General features: G+C 38.2%; 1 pseudogene; it reads right to left on the reverse strand.

The window, feature by feature from the left end:
• Positions 1–323: 323 nt before the first annotated feature.
• On the reverse strand, positions 324–2,365 carry LOC109681016 (spliceosome-associated protein CWC15 homolog pseudogene; annotated as a pseudogene).
• Between the last annotated feature and the right edge of the window lie 19,732 nt (positions 2,366–22,097).

A 22,097-nucleotide genomic window follows, 5' to 3' on the forward strand; every position in this document is an offset into this window, starting at 1 on the left:
TTATCTTTAGAAGATTAGTTAGCTAGGTTTTTAAGTAATTTGTAACAGATATGTTTTTGGTTATTTAGATTAAAGTATTTATTGCAAGCAGATTCCCTTTTTCTGTATTAATAAGAAAAGATATGATTAGAAACAGTCAGAGAATGGAAACTGTGGAAACTGTTCTCAAGTCCACCATCAAATACAGTATTACTAAAGGAAGATATGTTACAACTTAAAATTAGGGGAACCTATACATGATTTATACAGTGGGAAAGAAAAAAACAACAGGAGTCCAACTGATCCTTACTATTTCAGTCTTTAATTAGGCACATAAAACTGTACTACTTAATATACTTCTCCATGAACTTTTTGTGAAACTCAGATCTCAGTGCATCATTTACAAATTTTTTGTCTTTCTTCTGATCATCCACACCTTTTGCACAGTTCTTGAAGACAACATCATCATCCTACCTTCTTTTCACTTTGAGGTTGACCTGAGGCTGGGATGGGCCAGTGAGATTAAGGAGAGGGTTTCTGCTCAAAAGTATTTTCCATACGAATCCTCTCTTCTTCTGCTTTTTTCTTGTCCCTTCCTGGCCTGCTCCTCAGCTCTTTATTTTTTAATCCTTTCCAGTTCTGCAAGAAGAACAGCAGTGTCATCATCACTCTCCTCTTCAAAATCTTCATCTTCTTCGTTTGTTAGAGGATCATCTGCATCGAGGTTGGCAGCAGGAATCTGGTCTAACCAAGGTTTCTTTGACAATGAAGAGGAAATTGTATGTTCTTGGGTTGGACCATCCACATTTTTTTCTCATACAGCAGCGCTCTCTCTCTCTCTTCCAGCTCTCTCCTGAAGTCAACAGTTATGAACCTCTTCAGGGGCATCCTGAGTAGTTTGTATTTTATCTTGTGTGAGAGGGAAGGTCTCTGCTTAAATACTGCTTTGAGAGTTCGCTCAAATCATCTTCTCCCTTTCCTCTCCCACCTCTTGCAGATTCAAAAGTTGGCTTTGATGCCAACTTTTGTCATTATGTCATTTTTTTATTTTTAGCTGAGGTCCAACACATCAGCCTTGGAGGATCTCACACACACACCATCGCATGTCCCTTTATAACAGATCTTTAACATAAATACTCTTTTCTTGGCCCAATCCTTAACAGATTAATGTATCAAAAATAACATGTATAAAAAACATATTAATTTAGAGAATTTTAACCACAAGTTTTTCCTAGAGGATGGCAAGATGGCATCACCCATGAGTTTCCTGTTCCTAGGGAGTGGCAAGATGGCTATGGACATGTGATAGCTCCATTATGGTGGAAGCATTCCCAGTGACCACATGGTCTCTTCGAATGTGTCTCTCAAACGGAATACATGCAACATACAGGCTCAAAATAGCAATCTGTTATAGGAATAAAAGACATCTCCCCTTGAGAGACAGGTGTCCATGAGTTAGGTGAGCTAATGAAAAGACCAAATTGAAGCAAGGTTAAGGTGGGATTTAAAAGTTTTGCTAGTCTCCTCAGATGTGATATCACTTGATAGTTTTGGATAATTAGTCATAGGTTGTAGAATTTTTTTCTTAGAATATAATGTCCTGTCTTTTAGTCTTAAAAGCTTATTTAAATTTAGGATTACTTGGGCTAGGGCAAATAGCAGTAAGTAAACCTCCAAGCTTTGTGGGGCTTTGTTATTGTCCAGTTCACTCCAGGTAGTTGTAATTAAATCGTGGACTTCCTCATAAAGGAGCTTTGTTATTTCCTAGAAAGCCAAGAATCTAAACCCTGTAGAACCCAGTCATTTACAGATCTATAGTTTGGAAATGACCTTAAACAAGTTTAGAATTTGACATATTACTTTGAGCTATAGGGAACAAAATTTTATTAATTTTAAAACAAAAATAATTAATCATTAATAATAAAACCTCTAATTAAATTGTCTATTTAAAATATCCACATATAAAAATCCATTTTCTATAACCTCCTGGCTGGCTCACCACAAATGTTATCAGCATTCATTGTTCTCAGAAGATCTTGACCCTTGTGCTCCAGATGGAAAAATCCAAGCAGAACATGTGGATGGGGCTTTATTGAGGGAAGGGGAGTCACTATTCTGCCAGGTGAGGAAAGGGAAGAAGAAGGACTGAGGTCTCTTGGTAGGTCGTTTTTTATACCACCTTGAACTTGGAGGTGGGGAGACATTACATCATCACCTGGCTCCTCTCACCTGTGGGCTAGGGGAAGAAGCCCTTGAACCATGACGGGGAGCAGTATCAGACTATCCCTGACCTAGCCTGTCTCAAACTCATGAAATTTCTTGGAGTGTGACACACCCAGGGACAGCAAGGGTGCTCTGTGTCCCTTCTCATCCTCACCTTGTGCATATTTTCAGCTGTATCCTTTATAACCTCTGTTAAAACTGTTAAGACTGAAAAGCACAGAGAGATGAAGAAAAGGCTCACTGTCAGCCCAGGTTTATTAAGGAGAAGGAACCTGTGTAGGGAGTCTCCAGCAGATGCTAGAGCCCACTATTACTTACAGACCGTGGGCATAATAGAAGAGGAAGGACCTGTCAAGAGTGAGGGAATTTTTTTTTGTTGTGGCTTGTCCATTGTCTGTCGCTAAGGATAGTCAAGGAACTGGGTCTTGTGTTCTGGTACAGGTGCTGGGAAACAGGATGTTTCCAATGGGGGAGTCTGTCTCTGCTGGAGCCAAACAACTCTAGGGTCAAGCAAAGTTTAAGATGGCATAAGCAATGTCAAGTTGAGGCCTAACAAAAACAAACTGGCAAACGTCAGTGTTCCTTAAGTACTGTGAGTTGCTCTAAGAAATTAATCAAACCAGAAGAGGGGTCCATGTGAATCTTGGTTTATAAACCAGTTGATCAGAAGCACAGCAAAACAACCTGGGACTTGTAATTGGCAACAGAAGTGGGAAATGAGGCAGTCATGGAGACTGACACTATTTCCAGAATTGAATTGAGTCAGAGGATAATAACCACTAAAGAAGGCAGGCACTTTTAGGGAGAAACTCCTATATAAATGCACCTTCAAAGTGGCCTTTCCTTTTCTTTCAGGTAAAATTTCTTGGAGAAAACTGAGCATACCCAGAGACATTCCTGCCTGCCATCTTTAAGATGCAAGCTGAGCATGCCCAGAAGTATTCCTGTCCACCGTTTTATTCTTTCAAACATGTGCTGCTGCATAACCTTGATCTAAGCACACCTCAGATATGTCCACCATCTTTCCTTCGTAAACTGCTCAGTAATGTACATCTTAAACTGAGCATGCTTGGGAATGTGCCATCTCCTAAAAAGCTTTCCTATATGAATATGTATGAACACCCTAAATAAAATCTCCATACTTCTTTGTTTGAGGAGGCCATTGCTTTTCTAGTAACTTCAGAGCTGCAGTTAATAAATCCTTCTCCATTCTTTGATCTTCTGGTTGTGCTTATTGACTTTGTGCTCAACAAGAGGAGAACCCATTGTGTTTGAATACAAATTGAGGACTCCCCAGATGGGACATTTCCCTTGAAGACTAATGAGTCTTTGTTTTTCAATTTTCAATAAGATAAACAGCAAACAAAAGTGGCCTAAACCAGGCTAATCCTTCTATGATGCTAGAAATGAGTTCTGAATCAGTAAAGGGAGCTTCTTCTTGGGGCTCTGACTCAGTGCTTATGCATTGCCATCCATCATGTTCTTGTGCAAATTTGGCAGTCACTCTTAATCTTTGTTCAGAAATTCCCCTAGGCTAATGAGTGATACTGGACCCTTGGGTTGACTAATAGAGTCTTGATAACAAAAGGATTAGGTAGATTAGAAAAATGCACAAGGGTCATGCACAGGTCTGAAGTTGAGTCTCTACCCTAAGTCCAGGGTGTTTAAAGATAAACTCTGTCCAAGCTGATGCCAGAGGTTCTGGAGATTAGAGTCCCCATTTTGAAGGGGAGGCTATTTAGGATGTCTGATCATAAAAACCTCAGAGGAGATCTGAGAGATTTGAAGACAACTCTGTTCTGGTTGCTGGCAATTTAGAGTTTGAGAGGTTGGAAAATATTTCCATTCTGCAGATCCCATATCAAGATAAAGGCGCTCCAGAGGGAAATGCAGCGTTTGTTTATTTTGGTTGGTTGGTTTTGTTTTCATATTCTGGAACCCTCAGATTTACACTCTTAAAATTACAATGCTGTAAAATACCAAAGTCAAAACTTTATCTGGGAAAAGTATTAGGAAGTTTGATTTTGACTAACCATTTTTTTCAGGCCTTGGGGTAACTAACATAGGCAACATAAAGGCTGGGGGAGTGCTTGTTTTTTTCAGTTATTCGCAAATGGTTGACTTTACCCATGACCAGAAAAAATCCTGGCAAATGATGAATCTAAATGAAGGCTATAAAATCTTTGGTGGTTTGGTCTATTCTGATATATATGTCTGTACATGTGTGTACTGTATGTTATGTCTGCCTTGCGTTTGTGTATATTGTGTGCATGGTACCAAATGGGCTTATAGGCAAGTGATAAATCACATAAATTAAAACTGTTAAGTTATCTCAAATGCGTTTTAGTTCACATGAGTTGGATAAATCTTTGACAAATAAGTTAATTTGCATTTGTTGGTAAGGTAAAAATGAAGATGTCTTTGAAATTGTTAACATATGTTTTTGTCTAGATTGCTAGCATTGGGATTTATTTGCTTTCATTTGGCAAATAAATAACTAAGTACTAACTAGGCTTGTCTAATATCTTGATTTCCATGAGAAATCTGAAAAATCTATCAAAAGTAAATAAATTAGGTAAATTTAAATGAGAATTTTTTCTATGTGTCAGGTAATTTAAAATCTAAAAATTATATTACATGATATATATGAAAATATGAGTTATTTCTAAGTAAGTTAAAATACTGAATCATCAATTGCTAAATATAAATTCAAGTTTACTCTTAACATCTTAAATTCTATAAAAAGATAGCATATATTTGCTTCTATTAACAAATATGTTCTATTGTAAAGCTAAATTGTCAATTAATGGCCAACAATTCAAAATTGGTCTCTTCCCAGGTTCTCAATAAAAATTAAAGTTATGAAGAGTTAAACCTTCCCATTAATACACATATTTTTATAGGCAAAGAATATAAGAAGAAAATTAAGATGTGTTTTTAATGAGAAAGACTAAGAAAGACATAAAATATATGCTTTCATTTTTAAAAAAGTGATTTTCATCTAATCTAGAGATTTCCTAAAGGATATTTCAAAGCATAAATTTAAGAGAAAAATCAAAGCAGCCCACAAAGGAGTCAGTAAATATGGGAGTGAAATGCAGAGGAAATTATAAATGCATGGATGTATTTTTGGTGAGAAAATTAAAAAGAAAAAGGGTTTTACATTAAAAACTGTTAGATGATAAGATTTTGTCCTAAAGGAAAATGACTAAAAAGGATAGAACAGAACTACAGTTTTCAGCAAGCCAAAGAAAGTTTATAAAAGATTGCTATATAGCCCTGAAAACCTACTTCATATCCCAGATATTCACAAAAAACTCTAGAAATTGACTGTTGGTTCACAGCCTAACCTTTCTCAACTGGTAGAGATTGTCTTTAAGGATTTCAACAGAAATATTGCAAAAGAGGAAGAAATATGAGAAAGCAAGCTGCCTTATTGACAGTCACCCTCCAGTCCCCTGGAGATAGCCCAGAAGGAAGGAAAATGCCATCTCAGGAGAGTGTCCCCATGCCCCAGCATGGGACCTGTTGGCCACCAGTAAAGTTGGGGTCTTATCAGTGAGTATTTTACAAGCAAGAAGGACATAGGAAGAGGGAAAACCCAAACTAGCCTCAGAGAGTGAAAGTAGGGGACCAACCTGACTGCTTTCTGTTCCCTCTTATAGGAGATAAGAACTGACTGGGTTTGGTTCCCTTTAGTACAATCCAAATTTCCTTCAAGGAGTTCTGGTTTACCTTAGATATAACTGGAGATAAACATTGAGTTTTACTCAGTATTACATCCACATAGTCTATTGACAACTGCAAAGGGCACTCTGTCCAAGGGAGAATATAAACATAAGAGGGGTATTAGCAAAGGGAGAAACAAAATGGTTTCTTAAGCCACTGGCATGTGAGGTAGTTTCAAACGTTTTAAAGCACTCATTTCTATATGTTCCTGAGTGCCCCATTTCCCTCTTAGAAAGAAACCTGCTAAACTATAGGGCAGCCAATGAGAGGTCTCCAATGTTCTGGAGACAAAAGGTCAAAGTTGGCTGATAAACAGCTGAATTGTTATAGTATGAGGCTCAGTTGCTAGATGCCCCATCTTACTCTGAAACCTTGCCATACACTTAGCCCAGTCATTCTACTGCCTATATCAAAAGACTGTACAGAACTAGTAGATAAGGTACACTCAAGCAGTAAGGACCTTCAGAGTGAGCCCATGCCAAATGCTAAAAACTATGGTTTATAGGCAGGAACAATTCTACAGTTAATGATCATAGTTGAGCTGGCTATGCAGTGGTCTCTTTGAGACCACTGATACAATGCCCCACCAACACCCTCATCCCTGGAAATTCAGCTCAAAAGACTGAGATAATAACCCTGCCATGGGAACTGGGATTAGAAACCAGAAGGAATTAACTGTATATACAGTTTCCAGATGTGCCTTCTCAGTGATCCATGATTGCAGTGTAATATGAAAAGGGAGACATCTTCTTAATGCCATCAACAAAAAAATTTAATATGGAAAAGACTGATTCAGGCAGTAAATGGCCCTAAGAAAATAGCAGTTGTACAATTGAGGGGTCATCAGAGGTAGACTCAGAAATAACAAAAGGAAACCATACAGGCAACACTGCAGCCAAATAGGCAGCTTTGTCCAGAGAGATTCTGCAGCTGCCTTTCATCCTTTCCCTGCCTCTCTACAAACTTGTTCCTTGCTATGTGGAGGAAGACATAGAGGGATGCAAAAAGGACAGGCTTTCAAATGTCTCCCCTCTTAGGGGGTGAGGAGTGGGGATAGACAATAGACAAGCAAGGAAAGGTCTGGTTGTTAGAAAATGTGGCCTAAGCAATTATTAAATTGCCCATAGTTTAACTTATGAAAAAGAAAGTGTACAACTAGCTTCTTTGACTAACAAAGACCCCAAATTTAAAGATCATAGCTAAACTAACAGGAGCATGTGTGTACTGCCAGAAAAATAACTTTCAAATGAAACCACCTGTACCCGCATTTGAAAGGGCAATACAAGCTAAAAGCATGCTGCCTGGAGAGCACTGACAAATGGATTTTACGTAATGCCAACCATCCCAGGAGGATTTAAATATCTCAGAGTTTTGTGGATAACCTTCCCCTACAAAACAGAAAAAGCCAGAGAAGTTATAAAAGGAATTTTAAAAGAAATGAGTTTCAGGTTTGCGTTACCCTGGTCTATCCAAAGTGACAGTAGACCCACTTTTATTTCAAGAATACTGGGTGGAATTTCCCAGATGCTAGGAATACATTGGAGGCGCCCTGCAGCATAGACAGCCCAGGCATCTGGAAAAATGCAAAGAGTCAACCTTACATTTAAGGTTACCTTGGCCAAACTGTGTCAAAAAGCTCATGGAAATTGATTAAAACCTTTACCTCTTGCTCTGACTCACATCAGCGCTTCCCCCCAAAGGAAGCTTATGCTTGACACCTTTGGAGTACTGTGTGGAAGGTCCATTCTAGGGCAAATAGCTCAAAAGTACACCCTGATATAGAAATTGAACAGACAATAAAATATAATCAATATAGGGAAGGTGCAGTTGACTCATAACACATATGCAAATGTGAAACTTTTTTCTCCTACAGGAATAAGACTACAACCCCATGAACTAGTGGACTGGGTACTTTTAAAAACCTGGAAGTCAGGGTCCTCTCAGCACTAGCATACTCCAATTTGGACAGGGACTTGTTTAATCTTACTAACCACTCATTCTTCCCTTAAATTATGTGATACAACTAACTAGATTGATCCTACCAGAGTAAAGAAAGTTCAAGAACCAAAAGACTCAACTAAGTCTACAAATGACTAATCCCATGAGCTAGGAACAAGACTCACACTAAAGTTAAGATAGACCCTGGAACACTGCCAATTCCAAAAAAACACTTCAGATTCATGGTAGCAAGGATCAGGTAACCTGGCTTTTTCACAAGTAAGATATCATCAATACATACAGGGAACATAATGTACTATGACTGACCTTTAAATTAGCTTTTTATAGCACATAACTGCCCTGGAAGCCCAGGTGCTGAAGACTGGCAGCTAAGGTGGCCCATCCTCTTGAGAGCTGCTATTTTTTTCCTCTCCCCAAAAAGCAAAAACTCAACACAGAGAAATGCAGAACTCATTCTGCAAGCACCTGGAATGTCTTGAACTCACCAAAATTAGTGGACACAGAGTCTCTGACTGCTGCCTACCTGTGCCAGCCCTGGTTGATTTCCAGTACCACCGAGTGAAACTGTAACCCCTCTAGGTGAGCATGCCACACCATCTGCTCTGGAGGGAACCACAGAGTCCAGTGTAGCTTGTGGGCATATTGCAACCCTCTTGGACAAAGCTTGTGGCCTAAGAAATGGGGGGAAAATTTCACCTCTACCTGTGGGAGTGGGGCAGAGTGCTGAGCTGATCCAGCCTGTGTGGGAGTGGGGTGGTCAAGCCGGAGTCTGGAGAAAATAGAAACACATTTAGCCACCTTGGAGAAGCTGGTAGTGAGCTGAAACTAATAGTCTTCCCAGAAAAAAAGCAGTCAACTAAAAAGCTCGATTCTAGTTCCCAGGTTTGCCCTGTGGGCAGAAGGGACTGGTGATTACTCACACACCAGCTCCTCATGGAACCACTATGGAGAATGCTCCTACAAAAAAGCAAGCTGACTCAGCCCATCCTCCCAAAGAAGAACCTAGGTTGAAACACCCTGAGCAGATCTCCCTGCCAAAGCTGACTGGTAGAGAGGGGCACCATCAATTCTCACCCAGACCAGAATACCAACCTTAAGGAGTGGTAGGGACCATAGAAAGCTCCTGTTAGAAGGGACAGCACCCAGATTAGAAATCTAAGGGAAGAACCCAGAGCACTCATTGAACTGAGAGAAAACCCACTCTTCTCAATAACAAGGAAGAAATTTGGACAGTAAATGCATTTTTTTCTTTTTCTTTTTTTTATTGCTACCTATCTCCTTTTCCATTTACCTTTCTCTCCCCCTATTTTTTCTCCTTTTCTCTCTTCCTTCCTTCCCCTTATCTTCCTCTCTTCCCCCTCTTTTTCACCCCAATGTCCTTACCTCCTCCACACTACTAACCACTCACTGAGTAGTCTATTATAACAACTTCACATATTATCCCATCCTTCTTATCCCTCTGTAATCCCTGACTATAGCACCCACCATCACAGTGACTGAACTACACCTTTACACACATTAGGGCCTTATTACCCATAGCTGCCACACCTCATACCTCTTCCCCCCCTTGTCCTATCTCCCCCTCCTTGCCTCTTCTTCTAGCGCCATCATTTTAATTGTCTATGTATCAATCTTTATCCAAACATACCCAAATACCCACTGTTTATAGAGAGTATTGCCAAGGGTTTTATATATTATCTAAATAACTGGCTCAGCATTGAATCTGTGAATTTGTTATTGCTAAGTTATACTTCCAGGCCCATGAACAGATATAGTACAACAACCTAGCTAACAACTAAGCTGGCCAGAACATAGAAATTAAGTCAAGGGAAAGATAACAGGTGATTAAAACTTCCAACTAATCAAGAACACATAAGCAAAGCTCAAAATAGAAACATGGGGGAAAAAGAGGGCAGGGGAATATGATTCCTCAAAAGGCTAATGATAACACAATAGAGGATATGGTGGAAAGTGAAGGGGATGAACCCTCAGTTGCTGAGGTCAGAAGATTGATGATAAGAATGTTTAATGAGCTTAAAGAGGACATACAAAAACAACTCAATGAATCCCAAGAGAACACAGATTTAAAAATACCTGAGAAGACACAGAAACAACTAAATTCTGAACTCAAAGAAGATTTCAACAAACTTTGAAATGAAGTGAAGGAAATTATAAACAAAAGAGATAAATGAATAAAGAGGAATTTAACAAAGATATGGAAAGTCTAAAAAAAAAAGAGTCAAACAGAAACCATGGAAACAAAAAGTTCCTTAAGTCAAATAAAAAATATAGTTGAAAGCCACTCCAGCAGACTAGAACAAGTGGAAGACAGAATTTCAGGGCTTGAAGACAAAATAAATATTAAAGAAAAAAACAGAAGAATACTTAGACAAAAGACTGAAAAGCTGCAAAAGAACTCTGCAACTCCATCAGAAGATCTAACCTGAGAATCATGGGCATCAGAGAAGGAGAAGAGGTGCAAGCTAAAGGTACACATTATATATTCCACAAAAATAATAGCAGAAAATTTCACAAATCTTAAGAAAAAGATGCCCATTCAGGTAGAGGAAGCTTTCAGGACATCATGACCAAAATAGAACCTTTCCACAGCATATTATATTAAAACAATTAGCACAGAGAACAAGGATAGAACACCGAAGGATAGGAGAGAAAAATCAAATAACGTATAAAGGTAAACCCATCAAAATGATAGCAGATTTCTCAACAGAAACCTTAAAAGCAAGAAGGGCATGGAGTGAGGTATTTCAAGCACTAAAAGAAAACAATTGCAATCCTACAATACTGTACTGAACAAAGCTATGATTCAAAATTGGAAGAATAAAAGCCTTCCATGATAAACAGAAACTAAAACAATACATGACTACTAAACCAACACTCCAGAAAATTCTGAAAGAAATCCTACACAGAGAAGATGAAAGCAATCATAGCCATGAAATAATGGGAAATATTAACTCTCAAGAGAAGACCAGACAAGTAATTAGAGGGTAGAATAGAATTAGTTGCATGCACACAAACCCTTACACAACTAAATGGCAGGAATCACCACATACCTCTCAATATTAACATTGAATGCTAAGGTCTCAACTCCCCCATCAAAAGACATTGATTGACAAACTGGGTTAAAAAGGAAGACCTGGCATTTGGTTGTTTACAAAAAACCCATTTTATAGACAGAAACAAACACTGGCTTAGGGTAAAAGGGTGGAAAAGATTTACCAAGCTAATGGCTCCTGAAAACAAGCAGGAGCAGGAGTACTTACATCAGATAAAGTAAACTTTAAACCTAAATTAGTCAGAAGAAATAAAGACGGTCACTTCATACTAATAAAAGGAACAAGACATCAAGAAGAAATAACAATTGTTAACCTATATGCACTCAATGTCAGTGCATCTAACTTCTTTAAACATATACTGCTGGACTTTAAAAAAAAAAAAAACAAGATAAAACCCAACACAATGGTAGTGGCAGACTTCAAAACTCCTCTATCACCAATAGATATATCATCCAGACAAAAAAAATCAACAGAGTATTGAATGACACCAATACATCAAATGTAACGGACAGTTGTCTACAGAGTATTCTATCCTGCAAAAGCACAATATACATTCTTCTCAGTAGCCCATGGAACTTTCTCCTAAACAGACCATATTTTGGGCCAAAAAGCAAATCTTAACAAATATAACAAAAATTTAATAACCCCCTGCATGCTGTCTGACCACAACACAATAAAACTAGAACTCAACAACAAAAGAAGCAACAGAAAATACTCAAACACCTGGAGACTGAACAACATGTTGCTCCATGATCAGTAGGTCATTGAAGAAATAAGGGAGGAAATAAAAAAAATTACTGGGATTTAATGAAAATGAAAGCACAACCTATCAGAACCTATGGGACAGAGCAAAGGCAATCCTAAGGGGAAAGTTTATAGCCATGAATGCATATATTAAAAATACAGAAATATCTCAAATAAATGACCTAATACTGCATCTCAAACTCCTACAAAAATAAAAATAAGCTAAACCTAAAACTAAAAGAAGGACAGAAATAACAAAAATAAGAGCCAAAATCACCAAATTAGAAACCAAAAAACAATGTAAAAAGAATCAATGAACAAAATGCTGGTTCTTTGAAAAGATAAATAAGATTGATGAACCCCTAGCAAATCTGACTAAAATGAGGAAAGAAAAGACACAAATTAGTAAAATCAGAAATGAAAGGGGAGTGCACAACAAACACCAAGGAAATCCAGGGAATCATTAGGGATTTATTTGAAAACCTATATTCAAATAAATTGGAAAATTTAGAAGAAATAGAAAATTTTCTAGACACATGACCATCCAAAATTAAACCAAGAGGATATAAATTCTAAATAGATCTATAAAAAGAAAAGGTATTGACACAGCAATAAAGAGTCTCCCAAAAAAGAAAAGTCCAGGACCTAATGGATTCACTGCTAATTCTACCAGACCCTTAAAACTGTTACCAACACTCCCTCAAACTTTTCCATGAAATAGAAAGCGAAGGAACACTGCCAAACTTGTTCTCTGAAGCCATTATTACACTCATCCCAAAACCAGACAAAGGCACAACAAAAAAAGAGAATTGCAGACCAATCTCTTTAATGAACTTAGATGCAAAAATCCTCAATAAAATATTGGCAAACTGAATTCTACATCATGTTAAAAAGATCATACACCATGATCAAGTCAGTTCCATCCCAGGGATGCAGGGATGGTACAACACACACAAATCATTAAATGTAATACAACATATTAACAGAAGCAAAGACAAAAATCACATGATCATCTCAATAGATCCAGAAAAAGTATTTGACAAAATTGAACATCCCTTCATGATAAAAGCTCTAATGAAACTAGGAATGGAAGGATTGTACCTCAACATAATAGAGATTTTATGTAACAAGCCTATAGCCAATATCATATCAAATGGGAAAAAACTGAAACCATTTCCTTTAAAGTCAGGAATGAGAAAAGGGTGTCTACTCTCTCCTTTCTTATTCAACATAGTCTTGGAATTCCTAGCCAAAGCAATAAGACAGGAATAAAAAATAGGAAAGGAAGAAGTCAAACTACCCTATTTGTGATGACATGATCATACACCTAAAAGACCCAAAAAACTTCACCAACAAACTCCCAACTCCTAAACATCATAAATACCTTCAACAAAGTAGCAGGATACAAAATCAACTTACAAAAATCAGTAGCCTTTCTACATATCAACAATGAACAGACTGAGAAAGAATATAGGAAAACAATTCCATTTACAACAGCCTCAAAAAAAGTACCTAGGAATAAACTTAAGGAATTGAAAGACCTCTACAATGAAAATTATACACTATTGAAGAAAAAAATTGAAGAAGACTACAGAATATGGAATGATCACCCAAGCTCATGGATTAGCAGAATCAATATTGTGAAATGGCTATATTACCAAAAGCAATCTACATGTTCAATGCAATCCCCATCAAAATCCCAATGACATTCATCACAGAGATTGAAAATTCAACCCTAAAGTTCACTTGGAAGCATAAAAGACCACAAACAGCCAAGCCAATACTGAGGAAAAAGAGGAATGCTGGAGGTATCACAATTCCTGACTTCAAACTGTACTACAGTTTGAATAAAAAAAATAAAAAGCAATAAAAACAGCATGGTACTGGGGGTAAAAAAGCAGTCATGAAGACGAGTGGAACAGAATAGAAGACCCAGATATGAATCATGCTGATATACCCACCTTTTGACAAAGGCACCAAAAACATATGATAGAGAAAAGACAGCCTCTTTAACAAATGTTGCTGGGAAAACTGGATATCTATATGCAGAAAACTGAAACTAGATCCATGTCTCTCACCCTATATAAGTATCAACTTGTGGATTAAGGACCTTAATATATGACCTGAAACTTTGAAGCTAGTGCAGGAAAGAGCAGGGAATATACTGGAATTAACAGACTTCTTAAATAGAGCTCAAATGGCTCAGCAAGTAAGAGAAATGATTGACAAACAGGACTGCATGAAATTTAAAAAATTCTGCACAACAAATGAAATGGTCACCAGACTGAAGAGGCCATCTAGAGAATGGGAGAAAATTTTTGCTAGCTATACATCTGACAAGGGATTTATAAACAGAATATACAGGGTACTCAAAAGACTAAACTCCCAAAAAGTCAATGACCCAATGAAGAAATGGGCAAAATAACTGAACAGAACTTTTTCAAAAGAAGAAGTCCAAATGGTTAAAAACACATGAAAAAATGCTCACCATCCCTGGCCATAAAGGAAATGTAAATCAAAACCACATTAAGATTCCACCTCAGACCTGTTAGAATGGCTACCATCAAGAACACAAACAACAAATGTTAGTGAGGATGTGGGGAAAAAGGAATCCTCATACACTGTTGGTGGGAATGTAAATTAGTACAACCACTATGGAAAACAGTATGAAGGCTCCTCAAAAAACTAACAATAGAACTGCTATATGATCCAGCAAATCTAGTGATTTACCCAAAGGAATATAAGTCAGGTTATAATAAAGGCATCTGCACACCCATGTTTATTGCAGCACTATTCACAATAACTAAGCTATGGAAACAGCCAAGATGCCCCCCTAGTGATGAATGGATTAAGAAAATGTGGTATTTATGTATGTAATTGGAAAAATGACACCTCTTGAAACTATTCAAGGAATGTGGGGAGAGGGAGTAAAGGAGAATGATGGGGGGGTGAATTCAAGCCTGATACAGTTGATAAGTAAGTACTTTTGTACATGCCACAATGTACCCCCAGAACAATAATTTATAAAAAAGAAAATGTGGTATTTATATACAATGGAATTTTATTCAGCTATAAAAAGAATGAGAAATGAGGGGAGGATTCCAAGATGGCGGCTAGAGGTAGGAAGCAGAAAGCGAGCCTCCTATAGTGAAATCTTGGAGAGACGCTGGAGACACACTTTGCAGGCATAATCACTGAGAAAAGGCATAACTTTGACTCCTCCACATCTCCAGCCGGTGCAGAGAATCTCCACTTCACGTTAAACGGAGAAACGAGGAGGGCCCCCAGGGCCGCCAGTGGCCGGCGCCCATACGGCTTGGGAAGACGCGGACCAGGTGAGCTTCGCGGTACCGCGGTACCCCCACAGACAAGCCTGGGCCAGAGCAGCATAGCCCCCTGGACAGACTGACCTCCACCCGGGGGAAAAAAAAAAGAGAAACTGAGTAATAAGCAATAAGAACAGTTAAGACACGCTGGAAAGAGGGTGGGGCGCCCTGAACGCTGAAGATTGGGGGAAGGGAATCCTTCCCGGGACTGTAAATAAACAAGCCGGGCAGGCCGGAGAGGCTCTGGCGGGAGCGGGGCGCGCGCCCAGCAACCAGGAGCAGGGAAGCTTGTGAGAGTGGAGGAGGGAGGAAAACTCCACAGGAGAGGAGGGAAGACCCACTTCCCACGTGAACTGTAAACAAACATGGCGGCCGGCAGGAGCAGCAGCACCGCCCAGTAAGCAGGAGCAGGAAAGCTTCTGAAAGTGGCAGTGGGAGGAAAACTTCAGAGGAGAGGGGGGAAGACCCACCTCCCACATGAACTGTAAATAAACACGCAGGCCTGACAACGGGGGTGCAGTGTCACCTTTCCCAGTGCTTGGAAAGGGGAAAGCCTGTAGCAGAGGCTCCCGCACAGGAGAACTCTGAGAAAACAAAGCCTGTGGGACCAGGTGAGTGCTAGCTCACCCCAGAGATCTGCATAAATAATGCCGCCAGCTACAGGCTGAGAGCAGCAGGCAGGCAAGCCACAGTTGCAGATACCACGCTCAGAACTGTCTCCAGACGCTTTTTTTTCTTTTTCTCCCTACCTTTGATGAGAGAACAACCGAATTACACCTGCAAGCTGAAAAACTTACTGAAACTGTATTGCATTTGAACTTGGGACACTTGGTGGGGCTTTTGTGTGTGTGTGTGTGTGTGTGTCTGTGTGTGTGTGTGTATGTGTCAGTGTGTAGTTTTGTTCTACTTTATGCATCCCCTTTGATGAGACAACTACAGAACAACATCTGAGGCACCAACTCCAGGGCTGGAGATTGAGACGGACACCCAAATTATTAAGACTGAAACTGCATTGCATATAAACTTGGAAGTTTTTTGGGGTTTTTTTTGTTGTTTTGTTTTTTTAATTTTCTATTTTCCATTTTATTTTAATTCATTTTTATATAGAGATATTACTTTCATTTACTTATTTTTTATTTTTTTTATCTTTGATTTTCAATCCTCTCTCTGTCTCTCTAATGTCTGTTCAGCTTACTGTCAATTAGTACACTAACACTCCCTGTTTATACCTTTGAAACTCTCTTGTCTGATACCTTGTTCTGCTTTCTCCCTCTTGTCTGTATATTTGTTTTCCCCTTTTCTTTAACTTCTTGCTTTCCATCTCAGCTCACTCTTCCATTCTCAATATTACCATTGTTATTATTACAAGCTAGAAAATACTTAATTACACACAGTACAGGGACAGTAACAACACCAAGGACAATGACGGGAAGACAGAAAAAGCAGGGAAACCAGTTTCCCCACAGCAAAAAATTAGTACAGGAACCAGAGGGGAATGAAGAGAACAGAAACTCAGGTCCAGACTCCAACAAAATGAAGATAAATTATGCCAAAGGACCCAATGAAGCCAACAAGAATAATTTAAAAGAAGACATACTACAAGTACTCAATGAGAATTTTATAGAGATGATACTGGATAGGGTCAACCAAAATGTACAGGAGACACTCAAGAAATTCCAAGACAATAAAAATAGAGAATTTGAAAAAGCAAAAGAAGAAATAAAGGAAACCATAGAAGCACTGTATAAACACCAAAGTGAAAGAGAGAACACAATGAATAAATGGATAAATGAACTCAGGACAAAAATAGACAACAATAAAGAAGAAAACTGCCAGGATATGGAAAACCTCAGAAAAAAGAATGAAACAGAACTGCAAAACAAAACGGAAGGCCAATCCAGCAGAACAGAACAAACAGAAGACAGAATCTCAGAACTTGAAGATGAAATGGTAATTAAAGGAAAAACTGAAGAACTATTAATTAAACAACTCAAGACCTGTGAAAAGAAAATGCAAGAACTCACTGACTCCATCAAAAGACCAAACTTGAGAATCATGGGCATCGAAGAAGGAGAAGAGGTGCAAGCGAAGGGAATGCGTAATATATTCAACAAAATAATAACGGAAAATTTCCCAAATCTAGAGAAAGATATTCCCATACAGATGCAAGAGGCCTCCAGGACACCAAACAGACCAGATCAAAATAGAACTACTCCATGACATATCATCATTAAAACAACAAGTTCAGAAACTAAGGAAAGAATATTGAAGGCTGTAAGAGAGAAAAAACAAGTAACATACAAAGGTAAACCCATCAAAATCACAGCAGACTTCTCAACAGAAACATTAAAAGCAAGAAGAGTGTGGGGTGAGATCTTCTGGGCACTGAATGAAAATAACTTCAACCCCAGGATACTCTACCCAGCAAAGCTATCATTCAAAATAGATGGAGCAATAAAAGTCTTCCATGATAAGCAGAAACTAAAACAATATGTGACCACAAAGCCACCATTACAAAAGATTCTGCAAGGGATCCTGCACACAGAAAGTGACAACCAACTTAACCATGAAAAGGCAGGCAGCACAAAACCACAGGAAAAGAAAAAGCAAGACAGTAGAGAGTAACATCAAGTTAGGTACACACAATCAAACCTTCAAATAACTAAGACATAAGACAACTAAATGGCAGGAATCACCACATACCTATCAGTACTAACACTTAATGTTAATGGACTTAATTCACCCATCAAAAGACACCGTTTGACAAAATGGATTAAAAAAGAAGATCCAACAATTTCTTGCTTACAGGAGACTCATCTCACTGACAGAAATAAGCATATGCTTAGGATGAAAGGCTGGAAGAAGATTTACCAAGCCAATGGCCCCCAAAAACAAGCAGGGGTAGCAATATTTATCTCTGACAAAGTAGACTTCAAACCTACATTGATCAAACAAGATAAAGAAGGACATTCCATACTAATAAAAGGGGAAATAGACCAAAAGGAAATAATAATCATCAATCTGTATGCACCCAATGTCAACGCACCCAATTTCATCAAACATACCCTGAAAGACCTAAAAGCATATATAAATGCCAACACAGTGGTTGTGGGAGACTTTAACACCCCATTATCATCAATAGATAGGTCATCCAAACAAAAACTCAATAAAGAAATCCAAGATCTAAAATATGCAATAGATCAAGTGGACCTAGTAGATGTCTACAGAACATTTCATCCAACCTCTACACAATATACATTCTTCTCAGCAGCCCATGGAACCTTCTCCAAAATAGATCATATCCTAGGGCACAAAGCAAGCTTCAGCAAATATAAGAAAATAGAAATAATACCGTGCATACTATCTGACCACAATGCAGTAAAAGTAGAACTCAACAACAAAAGTAAAGACAAAAAACATGCAAACAGCTGGAAACTAAATAACTCATTACTTAATGAAGAGTGGATCATCGATGCAATAAAAGAGGAAATTAAAAAGTTCCTGGAAGTCAATGAAAATGAAAACACAACCTACCGGAACCTATGGGACACAGCTAAGGCAGTCTTGAGAGGAAAGTTTATAGCCATGAGTGCATATATTAAAAAGATTGAAAGATCCCAAATCAATGACCTAATGATACATCTCAAACTCCTAGAAAAACAAGAACAAGCAAATCCCAAAACAAATAGAAGGAAAGAAATAATAAAAATAAGAGCTGAAATCAACGAAATAGAAACCAAAAAAACCATACAAAGAATTAATGAAACAAAAAGTTGGTTCTTTGAAAAAATAAACAAGATCGATAGACCCCTGGCAAACCTGACTAAAATGAGGAGAGAAAAAACCCAAATTAGTAGAATTAGGAATGCAAAAGGGGAGATAAGAACAAACACCATGGAAGTCCAGGAAATCATCAGAGACTACTTTAAGAACCTATATTCAAATAAATTTGAAAATCTTAAAGAAATGGACAGATGTCTAGATACATATGATCATCCAAAACTGAACCAAGAGGATATTAATCACCTGAATAGACCTATAACACAAAATGAAATTGAAGCAGCAATCAAGAGTCTCCCCAAAAAGAAAAGTCCAGGACCTGATGGATTCTATGCTGAATTCTATCAGACCTTTAAAGAAGAACTGATACCAACCCTCCTTAAACTGTTCCACAAAATAGAAAGGGAAGGAAAACTGCCAAACACATTTTATGAAGCCAGTATTACACTTATCCCAAAACCAGGCAAAGAAACCTTCAAAAAGGAGAACTATAGGCCAATCTCCTTAATGAACATTGGTGCAAAAATCCTCAACAAAATAATGGCAAACCGAATTCAGCAACACATCAAAAAGATTATTCACCATGACCAAGTAGGCTTCATCCCAGGGATGCAGGGGTGGTTCAACATACGAAAATCAATAAACGTAGTAAACCACATTAACAGAAGCAAAGACAAAAACCACTTGATCATCTCAATAGATACAGAAAAAGCCTTTGATAAGATCTAACATCATTTCATGATAAAAGCTCTAAGAAAACTAGGAATAGAAGGAAAGTTCCTCAACATTATAAAAGCTATATATGACAAACCTACAGCCAGCATAATACTTAACGGAGAAAAATTAAAACCAATCCCTCTAAAATCAGGAACCAGACAAGGATGCCCACTATCTACACTCCTATTCAACATAGTATTGGAATTCCTAGCCAGAGCAATTAGGCAAGAAGAAGGAATAAAAGGAATACAAATAGGTAAAGAAACTGTCAAAATATCCCTATTTGCAGACGACATGATCCTATACCTTAAAGACCCAAAAAACTCTACTCAGAAGCTTCTAGACATCATCAATAGCTATAGCAAGGTAGCAGGATATAAAATCAACATAGAAAAATCATTAGCATTTCTATACACTAACAATGAGCAAACGGAAAAAGAATGTATGAAAACAATTCCATTTACAATAGCCTCAAACAAAATCAAATACCTAGGTGTAAACCTAACAAAAGATGTGAAAGACCTCTACAAGGAAAACTATACACTTCTGAAGAAAGAGATTGAGGAAGACTATAGAAAGTGGAGAGATCTCCCATGCTCATGGATTGGTAGAATCAACATAGTAAAAATGTCAATACTCCCCAAAGTAATCTACATGTTTAATGCAATTCCCATCAAAATTCCAATGACATTCATGAAAGAGATTGAAAAATCTACTGTTAAATTTATATGGAAACACAAGAGGCCACGAATAGCCAAGGCAATACTCAGTCAAAAGAACAATGCAGGAGGTACCACAATACCTGACTTCAAACTATATTACAAAGTAATAACAATAAAAACAGCATGGTACTGGCACAAAAACAGACATGAAGACCAGTGGAACAGAATAGAGGATCTAGATATGAAGCCACACAACTATAAGCAACTTATCTTTGACAAAGGAGCTAAAAATATACAATGGAGAAATAGCAGCCTCTTCAACAAAAACTACTGGGAAAACTGGTTAGCAGTCTGCAAAAAACTGAAACTAGATCCATGTATATCACCCTATACCAAGATTAACTCAAAATGGATCAAGGATCTTAATATCAGACCCCAAACTCTTAAGTTGATACAAGAAACAGTAGGAAATACTCTGGAGTTAGTAGGTATAGGTAAGAACTTTCTCAAAGAAACCCCAGCAGCACAGCAACTAAGAGATAGCATAGATAAATGGGACCTCATAAAACTAAAAAGCTTCTGTTCATCAAAAGAAATGGTCTCTAAACTGAAGAGAACACCCACAGAGTGGGAGAAAATATTTGCCAACTATACATCAGACAAAGGACTGATAACCAGAATATACAGGGAACTTAAAAAACTAAATTCTCCCAAAACTAATGAACCAATAAAGAAATGGGCACGTGAACTAAACAGAATTTTCTCAAAAGAAGAAATTCAAATGGCCAAAAAACACATGAAAAAATGCTCACCATCTCTAGCAATAAAGGAAATGCAAATTAAAACCACGCTAAGATTCCACCTCACCCCTGTTAGAATAGCCATCATCAGCAACACCACCAACAACAGGTGTTGGCGAGGATGCGGGGAAAAAGGAACCCTCTTACACTGTTGGTGGGAATGTAGACTAGTACAACCACTCTGGAAAAAAATTTGGAGGCTACTTAAAAAGCTGGACATCGATCTACCATTTGATCCAGTAATACCACTCTTGGGGATATACCCAAAAGACTGTTACTCCAGAGGCACCTGCACATCCATGTTTATTGCGGCACTATTCACAATAGCCAAGTTATGGAAACAGCCAAGATGCCCCAGCACTGACGAATGGATTAAGAAAATGTGGTATCTATACACAATGGAATTTTATGCAGCCATGAAGAAGAACGAAATGTTATCATTTGCTGGTAAATGGATGGAATTGGAGAACATCATTCTGAGTGAGGTTAGCCTGGCTCAAAAAACCAAAAATCGTATGTTCTCCCTCATATGTGGACATTAGATCAAGGGTAAACACAACAAGGGGATTGGACTTTGAGTACATGATAAAAGCGAGAGCACACAAGGGGGGGGTGAGGATAGGTAAGACACCTAAAAAACTAGCTAGCATTTGTTGCCCTTAACGCAGAGAAACTAAAGCAGATACCTTAAAGCAACTGAGGCCAATAGGAAAAGGGGAACAGGTACTAGAGAAAAGGTGAGATCAAAATGAATTAACCTAGAAGGTAACACCCACGCACAGGAAATCAATGTGAGTCAATGCCCTGTATAGCTATCCTTATCTCAACCAGCAAAAACCCTTGTTCCTTCCTATTATTGCTTATACTCTCTCTACAACAAAATTAGAAATAAGGGCAAAATAGTTTCTGCTGGGTGTTGAGGGTGGGGAGAGGGACGGGGCGGAGTGGGTGGTAAGGGAGGGTGTGGGGGTAGGGGGGAGAAATGAACCAAGCCTTGTATGCACATATGAATAATAAAAGAAAAATGAAAAAAAATAAATAAACAAAAAGAATGAAATTTTGTCATTTGCAGGTAAATGAATGGAACTGGAGAACATCATCTTT

This window comes from Castor canadensis, chromosome X (genome assembly GCF_047511655.1).
Source record: "Castor canadensis chromosome X, mCasCan1.hap1v2, whole genome shotgun sequence".
In the NCBI taxonomy this organism is placed as follows: domain Eukaryota; kingdom Metazoa; phylum Chordata; class Mammalia; order Rodentia; family Castoridae; genus Castor; species Castor canadensis.